This window comes from Eptatretus burgeri, chromosome 1 (assembly GCF_056783735.1).
Source record: "Eptatretus burgeri isolate ZD-2024b chromosome 1, Ebu_testis_v1, whole genome shotgun sequence".
NCBI lineage: Eukaryota > Metazoa > Chordata > Myxini > Myxiniformes > Myxinidae > Eptatretus > Eptatretus burgeri.
In genome coordinates, this window is record NC_140961.1 from 11,734,064 (window position 1) to 11,744,063 (window position 10,000).

The window sequence follows — 10,000 nt, forward strand, 5'->3', positions numbered from 1 at the left end:
TTCTCGACAACCGCCGGTCCGATCTAATTGAAACTTGCCAGGTATATTGCTGGGGACCTGAGGATGTGCCTTTTCAAGGTTTGATATTAATCGGACAAGTGCTTCCCAAGTTATGGCCATTTATTTACCAAACCAATGACAGGACACGGTGCTATGATGTCACGATTGACGTCACAATTCTTCTTCTTCTTCTTTTTTTCTTCTTTTTTGCACGTACGGCCACGCACGTACGGGCACGCGAGAGCGAAGGAACGGCCTGTGTGGTTGTTGTTTCTGGCACGCGTTTTGAAAGAAAACCGCGTGTGTGATGTCGCGGTATGAGAGGGAGATGACTGTTGGTATGCAGGAACACGCAACCGCATGTCCGAGTGAGAGTGTCATGGTGAGGTGTGTAAGCGTCATGGCACGTGGGAGTGCGTGCGTTGAATGGTGACGAAGACGGTGCCAGACAAGGGACAAAGGCCGAGTAGCGGCCGTAGCCGTTTCGAGGACCGTGCCGGATTCACACAGCAGCGCGCACGAGGCCGCCACACATACGGGCATGCACGTACGGGCATGCACTTGTACTACAAAAGACAATGAAGACAAGCCCAGCAATTACATGATTACAGCAGCAATTACAAAGTCTAAAAAGTAAAATATATGACTATACGTTTACTTTGGTCCAAAAAAAAAAAAAATTGCTTGCTGGGTAGATGGTGGTGCATTACTTTCTGGGTAGGTGGTGGTGCATTGCTTTCTGGGTAGGTGGTGGTCATGCCTTTTTTGTTGGGAATATGGTGATACCATGTTTGCTTGGTCGGTTGTGGTGCCTTGCTTGCTGGGAATGTTGTGGTGCCTTGCTTGCTTGGTATGTGGCAGTGCTTTGCTTCCTTGGAATGTGGAGATGCCTTGTTTTCTGGGAATGTGGTGATACCTTGTTTGCTAGGTAGTTGGTAGTGCCTTGTGTGGTAGGAATGTGGTGATACCTTGCTTGCTGGGTAGTTGGTAGTGCCTTGTGTGGTAGGAATGTGGTGATACCTTGCTTGCTGGGTAGTTGGTAGTGCCTTGTGTGGTAGGAATGTGGTGATACCTTGCTTTCTGGGAATGTGGTGGCACCTTGCTTTCTGGGGAAATGGTGGTTCCTTGTTTGATGGGAATGTGGTGATACTTTGCTTGCTGGAAATCTGGTAATACCTTGCATGCTGGATCGGTTGTGGTGTCTTGCTTTCTGGGAAAGTGGTGCTGCCTTGTTTGATGGGAATGTGGTGATACTTTGCTTGCTGGATATGTGGTGATACCTTGCTTGCTGGAAATCTGGTAATACCTTGCATGCTGGATCGGTTGTGGTGCCTTGCTTGCTGATGGGGAGATGGTGCCTTTCTTGTTGTATAGGTGGTGGTGTCTTGCTTGCTGGGTAGGTGGTGGTGCCTTGCTTGCTAGGTAGGTGGTGGTGGTGCCTTGTTTTCTGGGAATGTGGTGATACCAAGCTTGCTGGGTAGTTCCTTTTTTGTTGGGAATGTGGTGATACCATGCTTGCTTGGTTGGTCGGGGTGCCTTGCTTGCTGGGAATGTGGTGGTGCCTTGCTTGCTGGATAGGTGGTGGTGTCTTGCTTGCTGGATATTTGTTGATACCTTGCTTGCTGGGAAAGTGGTGGTGCTTTGCTTGCTGGGAATGTGGTGATATCAATCTTGCTGAGTAGGTAGTGGTACCTTGGTTGCTGGGAATGTGGTGATACCATGTTTGTTGGGTAGGTGGTGGTGCCTTCCTTTATTTACACGGATCTTCCCAACAACTGGTTTTCCTTTTGCGAACTTGTCCAGGTTTACCATCAACTTCCCCACTCTTGTGGAGCTTTTAAATTACCAAGAGCAGCTGCTCAAGATTCACGTCACCCTTCATCAGTCCATGAAACACTGTAAACATCTCTTTCACGAAATCATTTGCTTCAAGCTTTGATGCGGTTCCAGATAATTACCATATCACTTTCATGCTGGGACTCGATATATTTTACCTGCACACCTCAAACATGGGAAACACTAGAAAATGGGAAAAGGTATACAAATGAGCAATTGCTAAAGGAAACAAGTGGAAAGATAACACCTGGAGGGATTAGAACCGTGCGAAGATAACACCTGGAGGGGGTTTGATTATTTCAACCCAACTCATCATTTACCAACTGAGCTCTCATGTTGAGGTCTTGCCTGGAGCAGAACCTCCAGTTCACTCAGACCGTCCACCTGGCTCTTTAAATAACACTCCACACCTGCGATGTTCGTAATGCTGTGCACCTGTTGGCTCGTCTCGTTAACGCGATACCTCTCCCCCCCCACCCCCAACTCCTCTACCCCCACCACCACACCACCATCCCCAGTGAGTTTTGCAACACGGCAGAGAGTGGGTGTCGTCTGGCAGAGACCACCGGGATCATTTCCATGAAATGTTTGGTAATGCCACTTTGTGGGGTCCAATTAAGGCAAATTGTTACCGCAAAGCCGCAATCGTTGGCGCCCTTTCCATGGGACAGGCCTCGTATCGGTATTAAATAACTCGGTGAGGATAATTAACAGAATGAATACATTTAATATTATCAATAAAGTAGGTGGTATTCATGGAATATTTAACCTGCGCAGTCCTGTGAAGGACTTGAATGGCGGGCAGGTGGGGTAACCACCCGAGGCCCAGACTTGATAGTAATCAGGGCCCGTAATTATTTCTTCAATTTTTTTTCTTTCAGAAATGATTGTTTGTGATGATATACCATGGGGGGGGGGGACTTTATCTTGTGTCTCCCTCTCAGGGTGATTCCCCGGCATGCCATCCATGGATGGATGCCATCCATGGATAGTGACAGCTTTCCTTGTAAAATAAACCACTGTGGGGAAAAAAATGCACATAATGGCGTGATGACGTAATGACGTAAATGAGCACAGGAGTGTTGGCCACACCCCATCCGGATGAAGCGTGTTCACCGAATCTGCATGTCGGAATAAGTGAATAATCCTAATTTCCTTTGAAGACGAAAACACAGAAACCTCCGTGTGGGTTTTGTTTAAAAAAAAATAATAAAGCGGGGTCCGACACCGTATTTCCACAGAGCCCATTCTTGCTCTCGGCGGCCTTGGGTGTGAGCCAACTGTTCTGGCGGCAAATTTGTAATTGCGTCTCTCCACGCAAACTGAGGTAAATATGTACAAATTATACTTTGAAAAAATTCGATTTACCTCAACATGCGCGATATCAAATGGTCATGTAACATGTGGTAAAGTTCCAACTGAGGTAAACCCAACGGAGGTAAACGTCACATTTTTATATTCATAAAGAAATAACATTGATGGGAAATCGAGTCACGAATTCAAGATGAGACAATTAGCCTCAGGTCGTCACAAATTTGCTCGAAATGGATGGTTATCGTCGCACGCCGAAATGGGTTTAAATAACGCTCCTGAGTGTGACGCAACGACCTGTCCACGGTTAATGGGAGCTCGCTGTGTGTTGTTGATTTTGTCCCGAGTCGCGATTTAGACCATTTTACGGGTCACAAGTGTTACCTGAACGTGTAATGCCTGTAATTACTTTCGCCGTTACCTCCCAAGGGGCCTTGCCCCCAGGTTCAGCCAGTACTATGTTGATCGGTCATTCGTGTGTTTGAATCAAGGTGAATCGAGGGAGTGTGTGTGTGTGTGTGTGTGTGTGTGTGTGTGTGTGTGTGTGTGTGTGTGTGTGTGTGTGTGTGTGTGTGTGTGTGTGTGTGTGTGTGTGTTAGTATGTCAGGGTGTGGTATGTGTGTGTGTCCACACACACTATATATAAATATATTCAATTCACCCAAAGAAGCACGCTGACTCCATCCATGTACATAAATTACACCAACACAACACCTCCAAACTAGTCGGCATCCATGTGGTTCTCAAGCCTTTGCAGACTTAGATGAAAGCTTATGGTCACGAATACACGAAAGCGGAGATGTCGATCTAGATTTCTGCCTGGTTGTGTGCTCATCAGGACAAGATGCTGCTGATCGTTTATTCGTGACAATCTTCGGCTCATTAATAAAACTGAATTGAACCCCCCAACTTGAAAAGACAGCAGGGCACAGATCGAGTCCCATCACAGCGCTTTGCTGCATGACCTGCCAGCAACAAGTGTCATCTGCCACGCGAGCACATTGTCTCCACCCTGCTGATCACCAGTCAGGAGGTTTGCAGCCAGCAATATTAAATTTAACCAAAGAAGTACACTGACCGTGTGACATGAGGCTGAGGTCGTGCATATAAATTATACTAACACATCACCTCTAAACTCAGAGGCATGTTGATGGAATTAGGCCTTTGGGGCTTTCAGCTCAGTCTGTAATGACTCATGTTGTGGTATGTGTTATATGTATGTATGTATGTATATATATAGATGTGTGTGTATGTATATATATATATATATATATATATATATATATATATATATATATATATATATATATATATATATATATATATATATATATATGTATGTGTGTGTTGTTGTTCGTCTTTCGGCTGCTCCCGTTAGGGGTCGCTACAGCGGATCATCCGTATGATCCGCATACTGATTTGGCACAGGTTTTACGCCGGATGCCCTTCCTGACGCAACCCTGGTCGCCTCTTTCGACACAGGGATATGAATTGGGTTTCGCCATGATTCCGGGCTGCCCTACAACCTCTCATAGCGCGGCCCAGCGCAGAGCTCCCGTCCTCAAACGATCCTCCAACCCAAGCCTCCGAGAATCCGGATTACAGGCGCACGCCACTACGCCCGGTATATATATATATATATATATATATATATATATATATATATATATATATATATATATATATATATATATATATATATATATATATATATATATATATATTTTTCTTTCGGCTGCTGCCGTTAGGGGTCGCCACAGCGGAGCATCCGTATGATCCGCATTGTGATTTGGCTTAGTTTTTACGCCGGATGCCCTTCCTGACGCAACCCTGGTCACTTACGACACAGGGATATGGTACACCTATTCTAACCGGGACATACACTGGGCCCAGTACACTGGTACTCACTTCGCCGACCTCGGAAGGATGACAGGCTGTCAACCTCTTGTTGTGTATTAATTCAAGCAGCCAACGGGGCTTGAACTCAGGACCTTTTGGATCCCAAGCCGCTACCCTAATCATTATGCCAACACCAGGTGTGTGTGTGTGTGTGTGTGTGTGTGTGTGTGTGTGTGTGTGTGTGTGTGTGTGTGTGTGTGTGTGTGTGTGTGTGTGTGTGTGTGCGCGCGTGTGTGTACTAGCATATACCCGTGCTCCGCACAGAGTTGAATGGGTAGCAAAAGGTGGATGAGGCATAATAGTTGATGTTATGTGAAGCTGGGGAGCGTGTCATTTGGGATGTGATGCACTATGGTTACCTTTCCTTAGTTTTCCAAAGGACCTCCCTGTAGAGGACATTTTGGGTGAGTGTCTTGTTGCTGAATAGTCATTGTGAGGAATTATTGTCCACTTTGATAGATATATAGGAGTAACCTCTTGCACGTGAAAATGCAACATACAGTTGGCCATGGGAGAACACGGGCTGGGAGATATATTCCGATTTTGTCAAATGTTTGGCCCTGGGATTTGTTTATGGTCATCGAGTATGCGAGTCGGACTGGAAATTGCATCCTCTGCAGTGTGACTGGAAGGTTGGCGTCTGATGGGGCAAGTTTAACATGATATAGGCCTAGCCCGAGACTGAACAGGAGCAGTGGAGGGTGACCGAGAATCAGAATGCAAATTTCAATGAACGACACTTTTTGCACACATCTGATGATCGAACACCGCTTGGACGCTTTAATTTGAAGATCACACACGCAAGGCACAACACAGGTCATGATGGCGGTTGAGAAACGTCAAATTACGTGCAGACGTTAACACAAATAATATATTTTTAAAATAAATCTTTACTTCAAATACAATGTTTCTTGTTACATTTTTTTGTGTCAAATTCACCTTCTGAGGTAGTCAGCATGTGCAGAAGAGGGTTTTACATTGCAGACGCTGTTTTCTAGGAGTGGCATTACGCCTCTCGGTGGTGACGGTCTGTCGACGACAGACATAATGACATCAGCGTATAGCCGATGATGTCATGACGGAATTATGCCTCTCAGCGGTGACGTCACACGTCGCCTTGCAAATGAACATAAAAATTAGAAAATCACCCAAAATTCCCAAACGAGTACGTCTGGCGCGATCTCACATTGCTCATGCTGTTCATTAGACCACAGAGCACAAGCATGCCAAAAGTGGCGACAATCCGTCAAGCAGTTTTGGAGGAGATACGTCAAATTACACGCAGACGTTAACAGAAATAATATATATATATATATATATATATATATATATATATATATATATATATATATATATATATATATATATATATATATATATATATATATATATATATATACACATGTATACAGTAAGTCCTCGCTAACCGGAAGTTCGCATATCGTAGTTTCGAATATTCGTAATTTATTTTTAATGACCAATTTTTCAATTATCGCAAACATTTTATGCCTATCGTAATGTCATTGCAAGGAAAAACGCAAAAAAAAGTTTCAAACTGCCTGCAAAAAACAACAATCACACAGGATGCGCATAAACACATCCTGACATCCACATAAACATAAACACATCCACTTTACTGCGCATGTACTGTATGCTGTACTGTACGTATTCTCTTCACGCTCGCCTGCATACCTTCCAGTATGAATCCCAAGCGACGTGCAAGTCTTTTGCCGAGCACACCTCGTTTCAAGATTCAACGAAAGGCTGTCACATTGAAGGTGAAATTGGATATAATTAAAAGACATGAACGAGGTGAAGGGACAACGGAAATCGGCCGCGCGCAGCAATCGCTGCATCAACTGTACATTCGATGTTCAAAGTTCGGCAAAGATAAAGAAAATATCACAGATTGCGACCAGTTCGAGTGCAACGACACTAACGAGAATGAGAGATGGTGCCAAGCACAACATGGAGCGTTTATTATGTGTGTGGATAGAAGATCAAACTAAACGTCGCATGCCTTTATCTCTTGCTGTGATACAAGAAAAAGCGCGTAGTTTGTTCGGGCATTGACCCACGATTACGTGATCAATTACTTCTCCAATCATGTTGAGAAGTACTCCAAGGAGAACAACATTGACAACAAATCTTTGCTGCTTGTAGACAATGCTCCTGCCCATCCTCAGCAAATGGAAGACTGGTGTGAAAACGTGCAGGTAGTATTTTTACCACCAAATACTACCTCACTTTTACAGCCTATGGATCAGGGAGTTATTGCTGCTTTTAAAGCCTATTATGTTAAGCATACCATGCTGCAGCTTATCAAAAAAACTGATAAGGACAAGCTATCAATCAAGGAGTTTTGGCAAACATACAACATAAAAATGGCTTTGGAAAACATGAAGGATTCATGGGCGGAGGCGAGTGCCTCCACAATGAACGCTGTGTGAAAGAAAGTGTGGCCTGAGTGTGTCCACAATTTCACGGGGTTTGCTGATGTTCCGTTGATTACAAGTCAAATTATAGACCTGGTGCAGGAGGCTGGTTTTGAAGAGGTTGACGAAGAGGACGTGGATGACTTACTGGAGTCTCATGCAGAACCCTTAAACAATGAAGATCTTATGGAGTTGGAACAGCAGTGGGCTCTTGAGGAAGAAGAAGATGCTGTGACACCTTCATCCGAGCATCTCACCATGAAAAACCTCAGCCAAATCCTCAGCTCGTTTGAAAGTGCCATAGAATTTGTTATCGAGAAAGATCCAAATCTTGAAAGGAGCACTGATTTTAGCTGTGTTGTTAATGATGCCCTGTGTTGCTACAAGGAACTTTATGCAGCAAAGAAAAAGAAAGCCATCCAGCCCACTCTCCATGCATTTTTCAAGCCAAAAGATGCAGCACCAACTCCATCCACCATCCAGGATGCTCCTTCAACCAGCTGCCAAGAGACCGTTCCCGCTGGTGAAGAAAGTGACAGCACAGTGTCAAGTGAAGAGGGGGACGATTCTGCCACTCCGCAAGTGTGACTTGTCCACCGCAATCAACTCCGTTCCTCCAGCCTCGGGGTAAGTCGCCACGACTTGAGGAGTGTGTTTTGTTTATTTGTGTTTATGTCCAAAAAATTCCGAGCCAAAAACACATCCCCCTTTAACACATTGGTTTATATGGGAAAATATGTTTTGTTTTACACAGTTTCACTTATCATAAGGTTTTCCAGGAACGCAACCCTTGCGAAAAGCGAGGGCTTACTGTGTGTGTGTATATATATATATATATATATATATATATATATATATATATATATATATATATATATATATATATATATATATATATATATATATATATATATATATATATATATATATATATATATATGCTTGTTGCATGGTATTGTGTACATGGTGGTCCTAAATGAGGAGAAAGCTTAGAAGTTGAACCCAGTTTTAATAAGATATACAATCTTAATGTTATATAATGCCCAAGTGTCTGTGCTTTCAGAAAATGTATACTTTGCTATGGGTCCTATGGATATAGTTGCTTCCAAAGCATGTTTTTTATCCAAACACAGGCTATCCAAAATGTTAGGAAGTACGTAACAAATTGCATTTTCCAAGCTGCTACAAAATTACTGGAAGCTATAAGCTTGATTTTATGACCATAGAAAAGGTTTACCAAGATTGCCTGATGATATAAAAATCAATACCAAAGGCCAGTTTGTGTTCAGTATACAGAACATCAAAGGTCGTTAGGAAGTACGTAACGTTTTCAAGAAATCTGCACTTTTAATCCTAAGATGTTAGTTTGGTCAGAGCTTTGACCCTGTCAGAGCAATAGAAAGAGGAAGAATTAAGCTCTGCCCAAATAGATCCTGAATCCCCATGATGCTGGCTAACAAATGATATGCAAAACTTAATCATACAATGACTTTCATTTTTTGGTCCCCCGTGTCCTAAATGTGTACATATCTTGCTACAAGCCTATATATATATATATATATATATATATATATATATATATATATATATATATATATAAATATATGTATATATGTATATATGTATATATGTATATATGTATATATGTATATATGTATATATGTATATATGTATATATGTATATATGTATATATGTATATATGTATATATATATATATATATATATATATGTATATATGTATATATGTATATATATATATATATATATATATATATATATATATATATATATATTGTTACGGAAATGGCGCTTATTGGACTACTAAATATAGGATTAGCTCAGATCCCCCATTAAATGCCTGTATAGATAGGTTGTTTGGTAAAATGGACGTTTTATGTGTGTCGGGAGGTGCAAGAGGCTGTATTATTGTTGTGCAGTGGAACGAGAACTCCTTCTTCTTCTTCCTCATCCCGGATGAGGCCCCGCCCAGCCGGCTGAGAGGGTGTGGCCAAAAAGAGGAAGTGATGCGAAGGGGAGGAGTTTTGTCGGCTTCGAAAAGGGGGAGGAGCGAGCGGTTCGAAGCGAGCGAACGTAAGAAAACTGTAAAAGAGAAAAGGGTTTAGTGTGTGGAAGAAGTCGTTGAGAGAGGGTGTGCTCGTGTAGCGGGAGAGCAAGCGAGGACCTCGTGAACAACTTCAGTTTGGCAGTTTGGAAGGCTGCAGTCGGTTGAGAGGGTGCTCGTGTTGTCGAAGCGAGTGAACGAAGGCTTTGAAAAAGAGTATTGTGTGTGGAAAACAGTCGGGTTTTCGAGGCATGCTCGGAGTGGGTTCGAAGCGAGAGAAACGAAGGCTTCGTGAAAAGGTTGAGTTTTGAGAAACGGCAGTCGGCTTTGAGAGGCTTCCTGCGCGTGGTGTCTGCCCTTTTGGACAGTGGGAGAGGCGGCCTGCACGTTGCGTCGGCGATCGACTCGTATGGGAAGGTGATCGACAGGTTCGGCCTGCGTCTGGCCGTGGAGCCT

The 10,000-nt window shown here is 43.2% G+C and overlaps 1 long non-coding RNA gene across 1 annotated transcript in view; it reads left to right on the top strand.

Moving 5' to 3' along the window:
- The first annotated feature begins 2,698 nt into the window (after positions 1-2,698).
- LOC147033870 (uncharacterized) overlaps positions 2,699-10,000 on the top strand; it is a 67,596-nt gene continuing 60,294 nt past the window's right edge. The window contains exon 1 of the long non-coding RNA XR_015058992.1: positions 2,699-3,163. This is a non-coding gene — a long non-coding RNA (uncharacterized LOC147033870). The remainder of the gene's footprint in view (positions 3,164-10,000) is intronic.